Source organism: Pseudopipra pipra, chromosome W, assembly GCF_036250125.1.
Source record: "Pseudopipra pipra isolate bDixPip1 chromosome W, bDixPip1.hap1, whole genome shotgun sequence".
NCBI classification, from domain to species: Eukaryota; Metazoa; Chordata; class Aves; order Passeriformes; family Pipridae; genus Pseudopipra; species Pseudopipra pipra.
The window spans coordinates 23,197,497-23,218,991 of record NC_087580.1 but is presented as its reverse complement, the minus strand read 5'-3'; the positions used below and the strand labels follow the sequence as shown (position 1 = coordinate 23,218,991).

The following is a 21,495-nucleotide window of genomic DNA, read 5'->3' as shown; positions in this document are numbered from 1 at the left end:
AAAAGCCAAGCTTTAATCCTGACTCAGCCCAAAAAGCTCTTCCCCTAATCATGAACCAGACACTGCCAGCAGAACAACAAACCTCCCAAAGTTCTGCCTAATCCCCACCCTGAGCTCTAAACCCCAAGCCCTGACCATTAAGCACCCCCACAGCCCTTGGGAGCAGGGCAAGGACCTGGAGGGCCCAGAGCAGGCCCAGGGGGTTGGCAGAGGAATGGGAGGTGACCTGGATCTGCTCAGCTCTGCAGTGACCCCCAGGAGAAGGGCCTGGGCTCTGGCAGGGATGTCCTGTGGCACAGGGGCTCAGGATCCAAGGTAAGAAGGCCAAGTGCACATGGCAACAGCCAGAGCTGGTGCAGAGACATCAGGGAGGGTCTGGAAATGCTGCTGGGAGGGGGTGGGAAAGCAGGAGGGGTGTGTGCAGCCTGCAAGGCCAGAGCAGCAGCAGGGCCAGGGCAGGACAGCCTGCAGGAGAGATGGCCAAGGGCTCTGGCAGGGCTGCAAGGCCCAAAGGCACCCAGGCCTTTGTCCCCTTGCCTCTGGCAGCTGCCTCTGCCACTCAGGCCACCACAAGCCACTTTCCTGGCAGGTTCTGCACTTGGGTTCTGCCTCGCCCCTCCCTCAGCAGCCTGGCAGGGGTTGCCCAGTTTTGGGCCTTTGTTGTTCCTCCCCCTCCCATCCCAGTGCCCCCAAACAGCCCTGAGCCAGCCGGGAGGGACAGGATCTGCTGGGCCAGGGCCTGGGGCTCAGGCCTTGGCCTTTGTGCTCCACAAAACCAAGGCAGGCTTTGCTCAGCATTGCAGGGGCCTGCCCAGAGCCTTTGTCTGCCTGCACTCCTGGCCTCCAAGGAGCTGCTCCAAGGAGTCCCTGGGGAGGCTTTGGCAGTGCCTGCCCTCAGTGGGGCCCAGCAATGCTTCAAGGCACTTGCAGTTTGGCTTCTGACTTCTTCAGCAGCTGCTTCAATCTTCTGTCAGTACCTCAGGATCATGGGCTGGGCTGCAAACACACCGTGGGGCTCATTAAAATGCAGAAATCCCTCAGGATCTCTTTGTCTTCCTTTAATTGTCTTCAAGGCAATTTCAAAACAAGTCTACAAAATTTGTACTTTTTTTGTTTTAATTCAATGATGGATACTTTTCTGTTCAGAGGAGAGATGATAGAGGTGTTCTCCAAGTTATCTTGATGCTGAGTGTCTCCTCAGGAGATCCAGACTGACCTCGTATGATCAACCTTGCTCCTCATCCCCAACCTCACCAGTTCTGACATGGTCCACCTTGGACTGACAGCTGATGCAGCTCCAAACACACTGTGGGACCCATTAAAATACTGAAAAACAAATTATTTTAAAATACTGAAAAACAAATTATTTCCCTTCCTCTGATTGTCTTCAAGTCTTAAAGTCTTCTACAGCTAATTGGAGTTGTTTTGTAGTTTAGCTAAGGAGAAAGATTTTAAAGTGGAAGTCAAGAAAAATATATATTTTTTTGATGAAAGGGAATTCTTTACACAGAGCCTTGGGATGTAAGAGGGTCAGGGTGTAAAGGATTTGGATCCAAAGACAAGGGGGCAAAAGAGATTAGTAGCACTTAATCATTGACCAAGTGAACAATTATCAAGTGGTTCAACAGCATTTGCCACAATTTTAACAGTGACTGAATTAGAGATTCACAAGAACAACATTTACAACACAGTCAATTCACACCCACACCCAGGCAGAGATGTGTGGACACATCATAGCTGGGTGTGGAAAGGTCCCTCTCCAAAAGTCTCCTGTTGTCAGGGAAACACTCCCCCAAATCCCTTTGTGTTTCCAACAGACAAGGGTCCCAGCTGGAGGAGTGTTTGTGGAGGGGGATCAGAATTGTCCTGGGCATCAGCGCCGCTCTTTGGAGTGTTGCAAACTGGAGGGTTCCCGAGCTGGGAGAGGCTGCCAGAGGTGTCCCACTGAGAGGGAGGTGCTGGGGAGCTGCCAGGGCCTCCCTCAGCCCCACTGGGTGTGGGCTCACAAGGGGACTGGCTTTAGTTATCTGCTGAATTTCCATCCTGGTGTCAGGAATGACTGGAGTTTCCAAACTATTTGGGAATTGTATCCAAACTGTTCCATTTGGGCTGTGATTCAGGCAAGGAATGTTCCAAGACTTTCATGGGATGACTGATTATCTTGTGTTCCCAAACTGTTCCACTCCGGATTGTTCCCACCTGTATCATCCAGGAGCACCTGGTCCAGTCCAGGGACACTTCCCCACACCCCTGGTCCAGTCCAGGGCTCTTCATTGCTCAGCTGGTTTGGTCAAGGCTTGTCAGGAGCTCCTGAGATCATCGACCAGGCCTGAGGAGAATGGGGGGAGGATGCACCACCACAGAGGCTTCTAAGAAAGATGGGGACAAACTTCTTGTAAGGACATCTCCGAGCACTCTCCAAGGTGTTTGCAGATGAAAACATTGTGCTCATAGTCTAAGACAGTCAGAGGGGTACAATTTACCAAGGCCTGGAGTGGCAGAACAAGGGGTAATGTCTTTAAACTGAAATAGAGGAGCTTTATATTGGATAAAATGAAGGAATATTTACCAATGGGGCTGGCAAGAACTCCAACAGGTTCCCAGAGAAGTGGATTTCCCATCCCTGCATTTGTCTAAAGTCAGGAACTTTGAGCAGCCTCAATTAGTGAAGATGTCACTCTCCATGTCCACGAGTTTGGACCAGATGACCTTTTATCTCCCTTCCAAGCCAAACCATTCTGGGATTCTTTGAGTCTAAAGTCCCAAGCTCCTTCTCCAAAGAATTTCTATTCCTAGGATATGAATTACCATGTTTTTGAAGAAGCCATTCTAAGCCCAAAAGATAACAAATTAATTCCAAGGAAGTTCCAAGGTATCTGTAGGAAACTTTAGGCAACTGGGTCAATGGCAGAACCTCTCTGGGTGACCTTGCAGCTGAGGATGGGGGATTCAGCCTCGGGCTCTGAGACTCATGATGGGCAGCCAGAAAGGGGATTTGGGGACTGGGCAAGACTTGTCATGGGATGTCTAGTGAAGAACCACAAGGTGAGAATCACAGTGGTCACTGGAGGAACAAGCATAACAGCTGATGCCTGTGCAGCTGATGCTAAGGAAAAAAAGCTCAGAAGCAGTTAATTGAGTGTGAGATAAGGAAAGGGTTTAATTTGTGCCAAGGCATAGATGTTACAGGACACACACCGGCTGTGCCTGAAATGTTACATTTTATAATACTACCTGTCCAACCACAAGTGTTTCCACCCCATTGCTTTTGCTCTGGTCCACCCCCTGGCCTGTCCCCTGGGAATTGGGTCTGGGGGCTTTTGGGACCCTCTCTTCATCACCATCACCATCCTCAGAGCACAAAGGGTACACGGTCACCAGTTCTTGACTGTGTTTTGTTGTTCAGGCCAAGATATGAGTGTTCTCTAAACAGCATAGGCCTTGCCTTGACAAAAGACTAAACATTTCTACTGAATTCGGGAGTAGGATTGATATAGGGAGCATGGAATGGGGTAGGAGGGTTGAGGAATGTGTAAACTACTTGTGCTACAGGGTGAGAGATAAGGACTGCTGCTTCTAAAATCTACTTCTACTACTTATAAAACTTATTAAGCTTACAAAATTTGAAAAATAAGAAACTAAAAGGGTCTTAAGGCATCAGTCCCCTCTTTAGAGATTAAACAAGACTCAAAGAACTTGTTCAATCTCTACTACTTATACTTAACACTAATCATATAACAAGCTATTGTGCAGATTTCACACTAACATTAATGGCTGCTCTATCCAGATTCAGCTTGGTAACTATTAAGTAAGTTTGTGGAAGTAAACTTAATGAAACATTTCTAAGAATTATCCAATATATAATTTAAACTCGTTGCCAAAGCCATAGTGCAAATTCAGCACTCACCTTTATGAAGAATGTTTGGTGCATTTTGTTAAAGCCAAATGTAAATTTAGGTTCTAAACTCAATTCATAGTTACTGATACAAACAAGAGAGAAAAAAACCTTGAACCTTATTTTAACAGTCCTTATAATAGTCTTTGTTGCTCTACTCATCTCAGAAACGGAGATTTTTTCTTCTTTTGCTCGCTGCGGTCCCCGCTCTGTCTGCAGAAGCAGCAGCAGCTCCTGTACCAAACCCAGACTCTGACTGTCCCACGGCTGGATTTACTCTCGCCGTGCCGTGGTCAGCGCTGCCCCTGTGCTCACAGAGCGGCGGCGGCGCCTGCGACTGTCACGTGATCTTCCCCTTCCTCTCCTACACGTTGGGATAGGCTGGACTCTGGCTGCCCTCGGCCTCGGTCCTGCTCCGCTTGTTATCGGAGCAGGCATTCCTATTGTCATGACAACCGTAAAGTTGTCAGCTGGTTTCAAAATTTTCACCACACTTGCACCCGTGGCAGCTGCTTGTGTGGGATCAGCAGCTACAGGTGAAAGGGCTGCCCTCTCCACGTTAGTACAGGCGGGGGAACTTTTACACGCTTATTCATTCTCCTTGTCCCTGCTTTTCTCGCAGCTTTCGGTGCCTTTGATACTACTCGATCTACAGTTGTGCTTGTTATGCCTGGAGCAGTCCTCAGAACAGCAGGGGCAGGGCTGGGTCCTGTCACCTCCGCAAAGTCAGTGGCCCCAGCACCCCCTTGTGCCACCGCGTCTAATGGTCTTAGAGCTTTCACAGCACTTGCATCTGCCACCTTTGCTTGGGTCACACTAGCAGGGACCAAAGCCTCCTTGTCAGCCAAAGCAACAACTGGGACCAGCTCTGCCTGTCCCCGCCCCACTGTGCTCGGCACGGTCTTAAGCAGGCTTGGGACCGCTCCCTGCTCGAGCCTCACTCTCTCCGTCTCCAGGTCTTCTCCTCCCTTCTCGCTTGCTTGTATAGTTGGGACAAACTTTGCTTGGTTTTGTCCGGTTCTGCGCACTCCTACAGCACTAGGAACAGGCAGCCACTTTCTTTTCCCCCACCAGCTGGCTCTGTCACTGTGGTAACGACTGTCCAGAAACCTCCCCTGTGCTCAGAGCTGGGAGTTCCGTTCCTGCGGCAACATCTGTTCTTAAAATTGCTCCACTGCTCATTCTCATCTTCTGTTTTCTATTCTGATATAATGTCCAAGCTATATCCAATAAGTCACCAATATTCTTTTTATCACCACCTGCCTTTTGCAGTTTTTTCCTTATATCATCTGTAGACTGTCCTACAAATACACTAGGTGTTTTTTCCCCAGGTCTGACTCTATATCAATATCAGTGTATTTTCTTATGACATCTTTCAGCTTATTCAGAAAAATCTGTGGGTGACTCATTCGTATCCTGTCTAACTTCATACATCTTAGACCAGTTTATTGCCTTTGTATTTGCTACTACAGTAGCACAGTCTGCTGTGTTCGCAGCACTCAACTCTGGGGTCCCCCTTGCAATCGGGGCAGCCCCGTTTTTACAGCTCTCACACCGCTATCGCCACTGACAATCAACAGCTCCAGTGCTTGTCTGCGGTGCTGGGCTGCTCGGTTCCACAAACACCCCGGGGCTGACACCTTCACTGCCACCGTCAGAGCCAGCGACCCCTACGCCAGTCGCCGTCACTACACTGGCTGGTCTTGGCGCATCTCTCGCCGCGATTTCTAAAGTCTCCCTTCCCTCTACAACAGATGCCGCATCTATAGTAACTTTTTCTGGTGTCACCACGCCAAAAGCAACCCCAGTAAAAGCTGACTTTTTAGACCTCACAGTTCTTGTCACGTCATTGGTAGAACTCACAACTTCAGCTCTCACTTGCTCTGCTATGCCTGTGCTTTCCTCTGCTGTTACCATGACAACCCCGTCTGCTCCGGCAAAGCCACCTGCAGCTGCAAGGGAACGGGCTGCTCTCCCCACGCTCATTGGAACAGGCGGGGAGGGTCCCGCTTCCATTGCCCCTGTGGGGCCAGGAGTCGCTCCTGCTGTTATCCCTGTTGTGATCAAACTAGACATTACTTCCGAGCTAGTCAGCCCTGCAGCGTCTGTATTACCCCCGCCCGGCTCTGCCGCGCCGAAAGCAGTTCCAACAAAAGCCGACCTTATAGATCTTATCTGTGCTGCTGTGCCCGCTCCGGCCAAACCGACAGCCTCTGTTCTATCGTCCACGCCAGCGGGACTCGCTCCCGACACTTTCTCGGGCTTCCTTTTCCCTATCGGGGCTCTCTTGTACTACTTTTTCCACTCGGGCTGTGTAAAAGAAATAGAAACAATTCTGCACACCGGATTTCTTCCCATTTTTCCTCTCCATGTAGCATCATAATAAGTTGCATTACAGTATCTAATTCGAACGTTCCAAGTTTTGGCCACACTACCCTCCTTTGGTTTCCGTATGAAGGCCACACATTCATAGCTAACCAACACAGTTCTTGCTTCTTTAAAGGTGTTTCAGGTTTAGTTGGATTGTCCCAGTGGTGTAAAATTAGGACTAAAGGGAGTCCTCTGTAACTTTCCCCTTGGATTGCGTACTGCCCATACTGATTAACAGACACAGAAAAACTTTTCACTGCGGGACTCAAACCTGCAGCTCTAGGGTTACAAAGTTGTTACTTTAACCACTTAACTACAGAGCCCCCCCAGCTCCTTGCAGCAACAGAGCACCCTGGAAGGGTGTCCCCCTCCGACAGAAACAAAACCCAGCCCCAGGCTGACACAAATCCACTCTGACCTGCACTTGCGAAACCCTTTTTGCCTACTGGAAATTGACTCTCGTGACTTTTGGGCCCAAGTCCAAGCCTTTCCAGTACCACCGTGTTCCCTGTCTCCTGGGAAACACAAAAACTCTTCCGCAGCTGCTAACAAAAAAAAAAACTTTTCCCTTATTCACCCTTTTCTTAACTCACCTCTGTGCTCCGTGCTTGGTTCTGTGGAGCTGGGGCTTCCCTAGATCACTGCGGGAATTCTAAAAAATGCCGGCTGATGAAGAATTCCTGCAGGATGAAAGTTTCCGATCTGGAGTAGCCTCAGGTCTCTGATTTCCCCGTATGGGCCACCAGCTGATGCCTAAGGGTGCTGAGGAAAACAACTCCGGAGCAGTTAATTGAGGATGAGATAAGAAAAGGGTTTAATTAGTGCCTAGGCATAAAGATCACAGGACACGCGCGCAGGCCGTGTTCAGGTGTTACAATTTATAATACTGCCCGACCAATCCAAGTTTTGTCCATCCCATAACTTTAGCCCTGGTCCACCCCCTGGCCCACCCCCTGGGAATTGGGTCTGGGGGCTTTTCTTCATCATCTTAATCTTCTTCAAAGCACAAAGGGTACACCTAGATTCTGACTGTGTTCTGTGGTTCAGGCTAAGATATGAGTGCTCTCTAAACAGCATAGACCTTGCCTTGACAAGAGACTAAACATTTTCTACTGGAATTCAGGGGTAGGATTGATATGGGGAACATAAAATGAGGTGATAGGGTAGGGAATGTGTAAACTATTGTGCCAAAGAGTGAGGGATATAATAAAGCTACTTCTAAAATCTACTTCTACTACTTATAATTACTTATAAAGCTTATAAAATTAGAAAAATAAGAAACTAAAAGGGTCATAAGGCATCAATGGAAGTCCCAGTTCATTTGTGACGATCCAATTTAAGAGCACCAACGGTTTATTTTCTGCTACGTCTTTGTCCAGTGTTTTTAAAAATTGGCTGACGGCTTCAGCTTTTGCTTTAGTTTTTGGGGAACACCTTCCCCCTGTGGGAATACATCCCTCCCATCCTAATAGGTCACCTCTTGTTTGCTGAAGCCGGATTTTTCTTCTTTTGTCTTTTTTTGTCCTTTTTCCCTTTTTGTCCTGTTTCTGCAGAGGTGACTGATGCACACAATTTGTCGAAGAGCTCTTCCTTTTTCCTTGGAATTCCATCAGGACGGATGCTATGGCAAGATGTCCCAAGGCCTTTGGCCTCTGGTTACCGACGCCTGTTGAATGTCCCGATTGGGGCGGCCATTTAGAGCATTTGTCTTGCACGAACCCAGTCGACACGGGGGTGCAGTAACCCAATTAGCTTTATTAAGATCAACACAAGCTTATACAGACACTTCAAACGGTGACATGGGACCTCCTCAAGCACTCCCATCCGAGCACTTCACTGCGCACGTGCGACAGAGACAGAAGGACTCTGAGTCCCAGGATGCCCTTTGGCATTCTGCCTGGAATATGAACTGCTACGGGATTGAGCCACTTTGAGGGGACACATTGATCCCGCTCGACTTTTGGGGTGCAGAGCTGGGAGAGACTGGAATGTTAATGGTCCATGGCTCCAACACTCTCCCGTTGCAGAAGCAGCGGGGGCTTTGCTGCCCAGGGGCAAAGGAACCACCCGGGGAAGGGGGGGGAACATCCACCCCTGGAAGGGACAGGCTGGGCTTGGAGCCAGAGAGAGGAAGTGTTATTTTTATGCTTTTAGATCACTATAGACAGGAGCCAAAACTGCCCCAAACCTACTCTACAGGGAAACAAAACTGATCTAAACTGAACCCTACGTATAGATAGATAGATAGATAGAGAGATAGATAGATAAACTAACTCTAATCTTCCCCAAGGGATCAGTTAACAAGACCCTGGGTCACCCTCACTGTCAGAGGGGTCAGGACAGGGGCTGGACACAGGGGTCACCAGGTGTGTGCCCAGCATGGATCACCTGGAACAAGGGTCACCAGGTCTGTATCCAACGTGGGTCCTTCAATGGTTGATGGAGTTGCAGCAGCAGCAGCAGTCGAAGCTCTTCCTGCAGTCGGGGCACTCGAGGCGCTTCTCTTACCGGTGGGTCTGTTGGTGTTTGGTCAAGGTAGAGCTCTGGGCAAAGCTCTTCCCTGGTGTGGATGCGTCGGTGGGTGACAAGGGAGGAATTCTGGCTGAAGCCCTTCCCGCAGTCGGTGCAGTGGAAGGGCCTCTCATCTGTGTGCGTCCGCTGGTGCTGGAGGAGATGTGAGCTGGTCTGAAATCTCTTCCCACATTCCAAGCACTTGTAGGGTCGTTCCCCGGTGTGGATGCGTTGGTGGATGAGGAGGAAGGAGCTCTGCCTGAAGCTCTTCCCACATTCCCCACACTTGTATGGCTTCTGCCCAGTGTGGATGCGCTGGTGTAGGATCATTGCGGAGCTCTGCCTAAAGCTCTTCCCACATTCCCCACACGTTTAGGGCCGTTCCCCAGTGTGGATGCGCTGATGTCGGATCAGGTTGGGGTTGCAGTTGAAGCTCTTCCCACACTCCCCACATGTGTAGGGCCGTTCCCCAGTGTGGATGTGTTGGTGGATGAGGAGTTTGGTGCTGGCCTTGAACCTCTTCCCACACTCCAAGCACCTGAAGGGCTTCTCCCTGCTGGGAGGCTGCTCAGGTACCACCAGCTCAGAGCTCCCCCTCAAGCTCCGGCCGCCTTCCTGGCACAGGCTGGCTCTTTCCTCCTCAGAGCACCCTGGGCTGGCTTTGGAGTCACTCCTGCGGGGGGATCTCCGGCCCTTTTCCTCCCCGCTGCCTTCCTGCGCCAGGGAGCCCTTCAAAACGGCCTCTCCCACCAGGCTCTGCCGGGGGGATTTGTCCTCCGGGCTCTCCGTCCTCAGCTCGGGGCCTGGGGCAGGAAGCAAGAAGGACAGGGAGGGGATTTGCCTCTGGCCCACAGGGAAGGCCAAGGACATCCCCCCAACTCCGGCCCCGGCAGGACGGCGGCGCCAGCGGGGTTGTCCTGCAGCCGGGGCCATGCTCGGCTGACAGAGCCAGCACAACACCCGCCCAAAGGGACACTGACTGCCTCCTCACCTGCCTGGGGGGCCCAAGGCATCTTCCTCTTCCTCTCAGTCTCCTTCATCTGCCCAAGCTTTGGGAAGGAAAAATCCTGATGGGGGGGAAAACAAGGGCTGAGTGTGTTGGCTTGGGGGTTCCTCCTGCCCAAGTCCATCTCTAGAACTCACCGGGCATCCTGTGTCCATAAAAACCTCCAAAACACCAAGATTGAGCCCAGAAAAACCCAAACCACTAACAAGATTCACGCAAAAAGCCCCTCAGAAATAGCAAGATGAACCCCTCCCCAAACTGCAAAATGTTAAGATTCAGCCAAAATATACTCCAGAATATGAAGATTCAGCCAATAAAAAGGTGTTTAATTGGGAGGATGAGGGGAGTGAGGTCACTTCATGAGCACCTGATTGATTTTCTATATATTAATCAAAAACTGAATTCACGTAGTGTCACTTAAAACTCAATTTTTCTTCCTAGTTTCAGTGTAGAGAATAAATATGAATTCACTGGACTGCAGGCCTGGATCATTACCCCTGTGCTTTGGTGTGCAAATGCTTTCTCCTTCCACTTCTCCCCTGCCATCCTTTCTGACAACTGGACTCCTCTGCTGTGCTGTGCCAATATCCTGGGATGTGCAGTTTCCATGTTTGCAAGGATTAAAGGCTACTTTTGCCTACCAGTGTCAAAGGCTGCTCTGTGAAGTTCAGTGTGAGAGAATCCTGGGCAATCAGACACTGAAATTGTTGAGCTGCAACGGGCCATGCAAATGGAAAGACAGAATCCATTCTGCTGGCCCAGACACAGAAGCCAATATCTGGCTGTGGCTCTTGGTCTCACTGGCACCATCCTCTGTGGTTCCTGCTGCCCACCATGGCACTGGCAGCCCCAGGGGCACAGGTACGTCCATCCTGTACATGAAGTCAGTCAGACTGTCCACAAGTGTTAGCAGGAGTAAAACAGTGCACTGCTGTAGCAGTACGTTCGGATACACGTCCGGAATAAAGACAAGTGCCAAAAAATACTCAAGCACACAAAATATCTTTTATTACAGTGAGAATAATAATAATAGTAATAAACTTAGCAAGAGGAATTAAAAACTAAAAAGGATACAAACTAACTATGTTATCGGGTGGCATTAAAACAAATACTACAAACAGCATTTAATACAGTATTAACTAGTGAAAAGGGATACCAAAAAAGGATCTTAACACAATATTATGGATAACACGATATTGGTTAGTAAAAAGGGAGACTAAAGGAAAAATACTATAAACATAAAAGGGGAGTTAAAGGAACACTAAAAGGATATTAAAAAGTTTGTTCTCTCAGTTGCTTCCTATCAAAAAACTGTGCTTACCCACACAGACAGGCCAGGGCTGTCAGGATCTGCAGCAGCTGGTCGGTGCCCGTGCTTAGCGGGCGTCCCCGCGGAGCAACACAGTCTCGGTGGTAGGATGAGGATCGCTCAGCTCAGCAGCTCTGACACCCCATTTTATCAGTTCCACATTACACCACGTAGGGCCAGGGCACAGTATAAGGTGATGCCTGAATGGCAGCCAAACCCCCCCTGATCATCACCTCATGGCAACAGTCTGTGCCTGCCCCACTTGTAGGGCAAGGGGCCAGCGACCCCTGCCCACATCATCTTCCTCCCATCATCATCTTTCTCACCCCTATGGATGACCTCTACCATTGCGTTTCAAGGGTAGATGTATCTATCTTGCAATATGTAGCAAAACCAAGGAAGAACTCAGCTCTGATAATAGGGGATATCAGGCTGACTTGCTAAAAAGCACAATGGACCTTACAATTCGCTTGTGCCATGAAGTTACATTGTACCATACTCTAGCTGGTTTCACATCCTAATATGATTCTGTTCTCACGCCTCTATGCTCCATTGATCATCTAATTCAAAAGTACCCCCCTTACATACCACCGCGTGATCAATGGTAGCAAGAGGATGATAACGACCTACTCGGGATTGTAATGCATTTAGCCTGGTGTCTATCATTCAACGTACACATGTTAGTATACAGGGAATCATACACAATATGCATGTTATTATACCTCCAACTATTGACAAGCCTATTAACGCTTTTCGTAACCAGGGCCATCCCCATTGCCAATCACCAAAGAGGTTCCATTCATCACGAACATGTTATTGTTGAGTAAGGGCTTTTAATTTCTGAATGCTAGCATGAACAGATTCAGAATGATCACTTAAATTCATGCAGCACATGCCCTCAAAATCTTGGCAGCCATGTCCCTGGGCTAACAACAAAAAATCAATAGCAGCTCTATTTTGTAAACTTGCATGTCTAACAGAGTCTACATCTGTGAGCAATGCACTCAAAGCAGCAGAAGTAGCATTAGCTTCTTTAGCCAACCAGCACCCTAGTCTATTTAAAGAAGCCAAAGCATGAGCAGTCCTTATCTGAGATATTATACTAGCAGTTATTCTTTCAGCCTTATTCCAAAACTCTACATCAGAGTTACAGTCCGGAGTAAATCGCCGTGTGCCACGTCTGCGTCTTCTTAGTTTAGGCAAGGTTACGCTGCGAGGATGGAAAAAGGTTAATTGTCCAAAGGTACAAGGGCTTACTACAGCTTTTCTTGGAATACTTTTCCATGCTCTTTGTCCACAAATGAGAAACAGATCATTTGGGAGACTTATCGCATCAGATCTAGGAATAAATCATTTTTGCAGAGTCTCATTGCACCCAGCTGATGCGTTCTGGTATATATCTCTAGGAAAAATGTCAACTCTTCCTTCATTAACTTTGGTACTTGACGTATAGTTTAGGTAGAAGCATCGAGTTGCAGTTTGCTAACATGGTCTCATCATACAGAGTTCCCCACCGGTAGTTATCAATAGGTACTCCAACCGGACAGGTGCGAAAAGGACTCGTGGGAGTTACCATGGACACACATATCACGTCCGTCTTCGTCACGTTGGCCAGGGTGGTCCACACATTGACATTTAAAACAGAAGTTAGCAAAGAAGCAAAGTACAGCTGATATCTTTCTGGAAGGTACAGTTGGGTCTGGAAGAGGCCCTGCTGCTCTGCATCCTCAGAGGAGAGACCAGTTCCTGGGGGCTGTTGGATTCCATCCCACCGCGTGGTCCATGGTTGGACCATGACACTGGTGAATGACTCGAACAGCACATTGATGAAGTGTCATTTCTAAAAACGTGAACAACAACTGAGTAACAGCGAAAATACAGACAATAATATAATCATGTCCATCCCCAGTGAGGAGATCTAAGTGGATTACAGTGGTCATTTACTTGGAGTCAACAGTACTTGAGATAATCTTTTCCTGGTTGGCAGACCTAGTTTCCAAGTTTGGACAGGTGTGTCCAATCATATGGGCTCAGGAATTTCTGCAAAATATAAAGTCTAGTACAACAGAACTTCTCATTTCAGAATTTTATAGTCTGGATTCATCTTTTATAGTATGAAGTGGTTGACTGCCAGTCACACATTTATAGGCCTGTTAGGAGTCATCACAGGCAATGTATATCTGGAGTTTGGTGCAACACCAGACAACATCCTGATTTCACCAACCGCTCCCACAGAAAGCTTGCACTCTCTGTACAGATTCCAGGCCTCATCGGGAGCAAACCGTCCTGCCCCAGTTTACCCCTGACTGCAGTCAATCCCTCTTCACCTCATGGAGTGATAGTACAGGTTATCTCTTGCCTCCATGCTATAAAAGAATTTTATCCACTTTCACATTAACTACACCATTGAGTGTGAAATCATTTCTGCACTTAACTAGAATATTACCAGTTCATCATAAGAAAATTGTAAACATGATGCGAGCCAGAGCCCATAGGGAGGTCCACAAACATCAGTCCTTCATTTGCAGTCTTGCCAACCAGCTTTTCAACATAAGCTTTTCTTCTGTGAGGCCCAGCACCTCACACATGGTTATTTCACAATCACATATATTCTTGTATAGACTCGTAAGCCAAAAGGTTCCTGTCATTTGTTGATTCCAAATAATTCTTGCCACCTGCTGTGACACTACCGGGATGAAACACATACAAATATGAGCACTGCAAAACAGTCAGTGTCTGATTTAGAATTCCCAAACCACACCATTCTGCCTGATCTTCACAAACATCACTGGTGTGACATGAATAGCACAGAAATGGATCGTTCTATACAGTGATGACCATTAGGCTTCAGGATGTTACAAGTTTTATAGTTTTCCATTGTCTTCTTTCCCCCCTTAGTGGCATGTCTGCCCCATCCCAGGAGACAAAATCAAGCACAATTGCAGTCCCTCTGCACACAGCATCACATATGTCCTTCATTTCTTGAAGCCAGGGCTTAGCTTTAGCCTTTACCTTTAACACTGCTGCAAGAACAACTTGGCAGCACACAGTTCAGGAATAATATTCCAATTCTGTTGCTTACTAGTAATACAAAACAAAGCATACAGATTGTTGGTGCAACTCATCTAAGAAATATAGACCTTCTTATCTCTGGAACAGTAGATCCAGGCATCCATTGGGACATGAGACCTGCTATGCAGAAAAGAATAACCAATCCATCTTGTTACTCAAGATACATGACCTGCACTGAATAGGCTAATGTAAGAGTAGTCATGGCTGTGGTAGCTATATCCCCCCAGCCTCTGGCCAGGACATTGTTCATTACATGAATCCCAACATCAGGTGTGAACAAGACACACAAGAGACAGGTACACGATAACTGAGTCATTACACCAGTTAGCAAAAGTTAGTAGACACAATTAATTATATTTAGGATATGTTTTTCTTCCATGTGATATTCGGGCTGGTCTTGTGCTGCTCAGCATTCACTGATCTCTGTCCAGAATTCTTGCTACTCATGATAAGGTTTCGTCAAACATGCTGGAAGCCAGCAGGGTCCTGTGGGAGACAAAACACAAACAACTCCCCCCTTCCCAATACTAACAACTTAATATTTACTTGAGGTGTCATATTACCCCTCCTGGTTACAACAGTATAATTGCATCAAGTTAAGGTTTTGTTCTGTGGGTGGGAGGCCTGGAAGGTCACCAAGTTGCTGCAACCTCTCTATGATCTCTTCTATGGGTGCCCCCGAGTTAGACACTAGCAGTGGACTAATGTATGGTTTCCAGGGTACAGGACAGCCTTCTAACAGTTTGTTTCACATTACTGGAATTAAAGGCTGTTGCATGTAAAATTCAGGGCTCTGCAGCTCAATAGCTACTTTCATCCCTTCCCCCTTTAATATCTTGATTGCTTGATGAAGAGTTACCCAGGATGGACTTCCATCCTGCCATGATCCATCATTAGTAAAACGGTCACTAAGACCTTCAGCAATAACTGAAGCTAAAGTTCTATCAACTCCCGGTGTTTGTCTTAAACACCGAAGGGCATTTTGTACATATACATCATTAGTTAACCCTAAAAACTTCGTGGCATCAACTTTGTCTATTATCACAGAGTCAGCCCCTTGCTCTGTGTGCCAACTCATCTGCTGTTGATAACTTCTCTAAATTTTCTATAAAATCGTCCTCATCAGAATCATCACTACTACTTCATATGTTACCATCCCACTTCTCTGGATCCCAATCAGGGGAAGTGACTATAGCTCGCACCCGTGGCCCCCGATCATTTCGGTCTATTTTCCTTTGTCTGTGCCGAACAGTTCTCACAGCATATTTCTCAGCTAAAGTAACACGTTTATCTTCTACCCTGTTCTTTTCAGCCTGAAGGTCAAGTAAAGTCTGGCGTTGTACCAACTGAGTGGCTCTTACGGCATTCAGCTGCTCCTGCAGTTTTGTGCATTTTTCCACAGTTAACTTGTATGCAGTAAGCAGTGCACCCCCCATTCGTCCAGCCTGTTCCAGACGACTGCTTGATTTACTAGTAGGGGTAAACTGCTCCCGGTATTGCAATACCTCCATCGGGGTCTGCTGCCCCCAATACTCAAAAGGAATCTTTGTACACACTTCCCACTTGTTCTACAAAGTAATCCATGGCTCCTGCCCCAATTCTATTAATTCACGGGGAGGAGCTTTCTTGGGTTCATTGCCGCCTGCGGCTGACCCTCCTAACCACTTTTTCATCTTAATCTACTAGTGTTCTCACTAACAAAACACTAACAACAGATTCTCAATTTTCAAGCTAAACAAAATGAGACACACCAATCCACAAACTATGGCTCTTACATCACAAACAAGCCTAACTACACATACACATCAAATCTAAAATCTCTATATACTAACCACAAAATGCACACACTACAGTAACTCTGAATGAATCCTCAGAAAGACACATCTGTGAGTGAAACAACAATAAAACCCAATCCACTGAGTATCTCTTAAGCTTTGATTTGCTCCACACCGAATACAATAAAAATTTAAAGTCCGATCTAGCCTTATCTCCTGGCTGCCTCTAGGTCCCAGGATATATTTATTACAATTAATACAACAAAGTCGTACATATAAACAACAGCTACAAAAAGGACAAATCTTAATTCTAGGACTCAAGAAGTGTGATCACAATTAATTGCTCAGAACTACCTCCCATATGCAAAAAACAAACAAAGCATATAAAACACAAGCACTGCCACCCATATAGTAACTTAATCAATAAGAACAACAAAAACCAGTTTAAAACAAAGTAAAACTAGCAGAAGATATGAACCCAGACACTGGCACCCACGGCACCCACACAGAGTTCACCTCACACACAGGGACGCGGCTTCCCAGGCTATGCTCCCCACCTGAGAATCTCCCTTTTACACAACACACACGGGGACGCGGCTCTCCAGGCTGTGCACTCCACCTGAAGATCTCCCACCAATACACAGAGAAACGTCAGCTGAGCACTCCACCAACGAATTCCCTGGGGCACTGCTTATTCCTCCATGTATCCTGCCGACTACGCCAATTTATGTAGCAGTACGTTCGGATACATGTCCGGAATAAAGACAAGTGCCAAAAAATACTCAAGCACACAAAATATCTTTTATTACAGTGAGAATAATAATAATAGTAATAAACTTAGCAAGAGGAATTAAAAACTAAAAAGGATACAAACTAACTATGTTATCGGGTGGCATTAAAACAAATACTACGAACAGCATTTCATATAGTATTAACTAGTGAAAAGGGATACCAAAAAAGGATCTTGACACAATATTATGGATAACACGATATTGGTTAGTAAAAAGGGAGACTAAAGGAAAAATACTATAAACATAAAAGGGGAGTTAAAGGAACACTAAAAGGATATTAAAAAGTTTGTTCTCTCAGTTGCTTCCTATCAATAACCTGTGCTTACCCACACAGACAGGCCAGGGCTGTCAGGATCTGCAGCAGCTGGTCGGTGCCCGTGCTTAGCGGGCGTCCCCGCGGAGCGACACAGTCTCGGTGGTAGGATGAGGATCGCTCAGCTCAGCAGCTCTGACACCCCATTTTATCAGTTCCACATTACACCACGTAGGGCCAGTACCCAGTATAAGGTGATGCCTGAATGGCAGCCAAACCCCGCCTGATCATCACCTCATGGCAACAGTCTGCGCATGCCCTACTTGTAGGGCAAGGGGCCAGCGACCCCTGCCCACATCATCTTCCTCCCATCATCATCTTTCTCACCCCTATGTATGACCTCTACCATTGTGTTTCAAGGGTAGATGTATCTATCTTGCAATATGTAGCAAAACCAAGGAAGAACTCAGCTCTGATAATAGGGGATATCAAGCTGACTTGCTAAAAAGCACAATGGACCTTACAATTAGCTTCTGCCATAAGTTACATTGTACCATACTCTAGCTGGTTTCACATCCTAATAGGATTTCGTTCTCATGCCTCTATGCTCCATTGATCATCTAATTGAAAAGTAACCCCCTTACAACTGCTGACCTTCTCAAATTTATCTCTGTTAATGTCTGACTTCACTTGGTCAATCTGTGTTCTTTTGCACAACGTTACGTGGGTTTATGATTTTTATTATCACTGCACCAAATTAATCTGGAATGTGTGGTCAGACCAGTAATTACCTGTATTTGTGTATAACTGTGTGCTCTTCTATTTTTCATGCTTTCTGGAAAATTCACTGACAACTTCTTTCACGACTACGTGATGGGGAGTGAATTTAATATTGGGGGGTTTCCTGATGGCAGCACTACACCAGACTGTTTTGTGTGTGTGAGACAGGCAGAACCACAAATGCCTGCACAGCCCAGAGCAGTCAGTGTGGGGCTGTGCTTGCTGCTGCAGAGACCCCCAGGGAACAAACCCAGGCAATAGTTTGGGTTTATTCCTTGCTCTGTGTCAGTGGAACAGAATGTTCCACAGGAGCTCTGTCCCCCTCTGTGGCACCAGGTGGCTCGAAGTTGAAGAGAGGGGGGGGATCAAGTGCAAGGTCCCTTCTGAAGTGTGTCCCTAAGGAGGACACTTGACTTATTATTGCTTATTACTTATAATATCTTATAGATATTATTATCTTATTTAAGTTGGCAAATATCATCCCAATCCATAAAAAAGGTTGCAAGGCTGACCCGGATAACTACAGGCCTGTCAGCCTGACCTCGGTGCCTGGCAGAGTTATGGAGCAGAAATCACACGGCAGCTACAGGACGGACAAGGGAGCAGACCCAGCCAACATGAGTTTAGGAGGGGCAGATCCTGTTTGACCAACCTGATCTCCTTTTACAATCAAGTGACCCACCTGGTGGGTGAGGGAAAGGCTGTGGCTGTGTCTGTCTGGACTTCAGCAAGGTCTTTGACACTGTCTCCCATAGCATACTCCTGGAAAAGCTGGCAGCCCACGGCTTGGACAGGGGCACCCTGTGCTGGGTCAGGAACTGGCTCGAGGGCCGGGCCCAGAGAGTGCTGGTGAATGGAGCTGCATCCAGCTGGCGGCTGGTCACCAGTGGTGTTCCCCAGGGGTCAGTGCTGGGCCCAATCCTGTTTAACATCTTTATTGATGATTTAGATGAGGGGATTGAGTCCATCATCAGCAAATTTGCAGATGACACCAAGTTGGGAGGGAGTGTCGACCTGCTGGAAGGCAGGAGGGCTCTGCAGAGGGACCTGGATAGACTGGAGAGATGGGCTGATTCCAATGGGATGAAGTTCAACAAGGCCAAGTGCCGGGTCCTGCACTTTGGCCACAACAACCCCCTGCAGCGCTACAGGCTGGGCACAGAGTGGTTGGAAAGCAGCCAGGTGGAAAGGGACCTGGGGGTGCTGATCGACAGGAGGCTGAACATGAGCCAGCAGTGTGCCCAGGTGGCCAAGAAGGCCAATGGCATCCTGGCCTGCATCAGGAACGGTGTGGCCAGCAGGAGCAGGGAAGTGATCCTTCCCCTGTACTCTGCATTGGTGAGGCCACACCTTGAGTATTGTGTTCAGTTCTGGGCCCCTCAGTTCAGAAAGGATATTGAGGTGCTGGAGCGGGTCCAGAGAAGAGCAACGAGGCTGGTGAAGGGACTGGAGCACAAGTCCTATGAGGAGAGGCTGAGGGAGCTGGGGTTGTTTAGTCTGGAGAAGAGAAGGCTTAGAGGCGACCTCATCACTCTCTTCAACTACCTGAAGGGAGGTTATAGCCAGGGGGGGGTTGGTCTCTTCTCTCAGGCACTCAGCAATAGGACAAGGGGACATGGGCTCAAGCTCTGCCAGGGGAGGTTTAGGTTGGATGTTAGGAAGAAATTCTTTACAGAGAGGGTTATCAGGCATTGGAACGGCCTACCCAGAGAGGTGGTGGATTCACCATCCCTGGAGGTTTTTAAAAAGAGATTGGACGTGGCCCTTAGTGCCATGATATAGTAACTGGAGTTGGATCAGGGGTTGGACTTGATGATCTTGGAGGTCTTTTCCAACCCAGCCTATTCTATGATTCTATGATTCTATATATCATACAATAGCTAAGGATGGATTCTATAGAATATGTGCCATAGATATGATACAGAATATATCTGATTATTGCTTTACCTGCCTGTCCAGACAGATCTTGTGTATGCACAGAGATTGTATTTGAGGGATATGTTCCTCTCAATACCCTGTGAGCTCCACTCCCAAGGCCAGCAAATTCCTGAAGCTCCTCCTCCTGTGCCCTGCAGGTTTTGGCAGATTTGCAAGAGCAGGGGAATCATTCCCTGCAGCCCCTTTGCACTGTAGGAAATGGGAGCACTGTGCACATCCTGCTGCCTCCAGATTCCATTCTGGGTGTGGGAACAACCCTGGGGAGGAAAGAAATGCCTGGTTCTGCAGGAGCTGGAGATGCTCAAGGGGCAGCAGGACCAAGTCAGGGGCCTGGGGGGGCCTGGGGGGCTTTGGGGTGAGGGAGGGTCCTGGGGGAGCTGGGGAGGGACTTTGGGGATTGGGGGTACAAACCAGGACAGACCAGGACAGACCAGTACCTCCTCACTGCTCCCCAGATCTCTCCTGGAGCTGGGCCACGTTGTTGTGGGACACCTGAGCTCCCCCCAGTGCCCTCCCAGTACAGCCCAGTGCCCCCAGTACAGCCCACTGTGCTCCTGTCCCAGGGTGCCGGGTGATCCTTATTTGGGGGGGTTGGAAGGGATTTGAGGGGGGGCTGGGGGAGATTTGAGGGGATCTGGGTGGGGTTGGAAGGTGATTTGGGGGGTTTTGGGTGTATTTGGCGGAGTTAAAACAGGTTTTGGGGGCATTGGGGCATCAAAGGAATCAGTGGAGGGAGGGGATTAAAGGGAAAAGGGGGGTTAGGGGACACTTGGAGGGGTTAAAGGGGCCTGGGGGGGAGAAGGGGCTGCACCACGAGCAGGTGAGTCCTGAGACCCCCCCCGGTGTCCCCAAGACCAACTTGGTGTCCCCAGTTCCGCCCTTGACACCCCAAGACCCCCCTGGTGTCTCCAATGTTCCAAGGGACTTCCTACAGCCCCATTTCTCCACTTGGAACCCCCAATTCCACTGTCCCCAAATCCCTCCCCACTGTCCCCACTGTCCCCAAACCCCATCCCTGATGTCCCCAACCCTCCATCTCACCCCAGGAGCCCCCCCGGACCCTCTGACCACAAAAACGACCCCCTCCCCCCGCTCACAGAAAGGCCAAGGGCATCTGGGGACACACTGGGGGGCTTTGTGGGGCACTAGGTGATTACTGGGGGATACTGGGACACACTGGGGGAACCAGGGGGCACTGGGAGGGACTGGGGGGTTACTGAGGGATGCTGGGAGGGCACTGGGAGGGATTAGAGGTGAACTGGGGCACACTGGGGTCACTGGCAGAGAACTGGGGAGTTACTGGGGCATTACCAGGACACACAGGGGGACACTGGGAGGTTACTGGGCCATACTGGGGGTTACTGGGTGCTCACTGGAGGATCACTGGTCCATACTTCAAAACAGTGGGAGGTCACTGGGACACACTGGCTGGTCACTGGGGGGTTACTGGGCCATACTGAGGGTCACTCAGAGGTCATTGGGATATACCGGGGTCACTGGGATCCCCTTACTCAGATGTGGTACATCTCCCCCCCGGATTTTGGGGGGCATCCCTAGGACCCCTTGGGGCTTGGGGACCCCATGAACCCCACTGCTGGGCTTTAGGGGACTCCACAAAATCCCCTCAAAACCCCTGAAATCCCCCCCTCGATCCATCAAAACCTCCTCAAGGTCCCCTCAAATCCTCTCAGAGACCTCATCCCTCCCCAGCACCTCCTAAACCCTCCCAGTGACCCGCAAAACCCACCTGGGACCCCCCCGGCCCATTCAGGGATCCCCCAATCTCCCTCAAGGA

At 48.5% G+C, this 21,495-nt stretch overlaps 1 protein-coding gene across 1 annotated transcript in view; it reads right to left on the bottom strand.

Annotated features, from left to right (window-relative positions):
• The window catches only part of LOC135405355 (zinc finger protein 629-like), a 50,574-nt gene that overhangs the window by 28,675 nt on the left and 404 nt on the right, over nt 1-21,495 (bottom strand). The gene's annotated exons all lie outside the window — the stretch shown is intronic.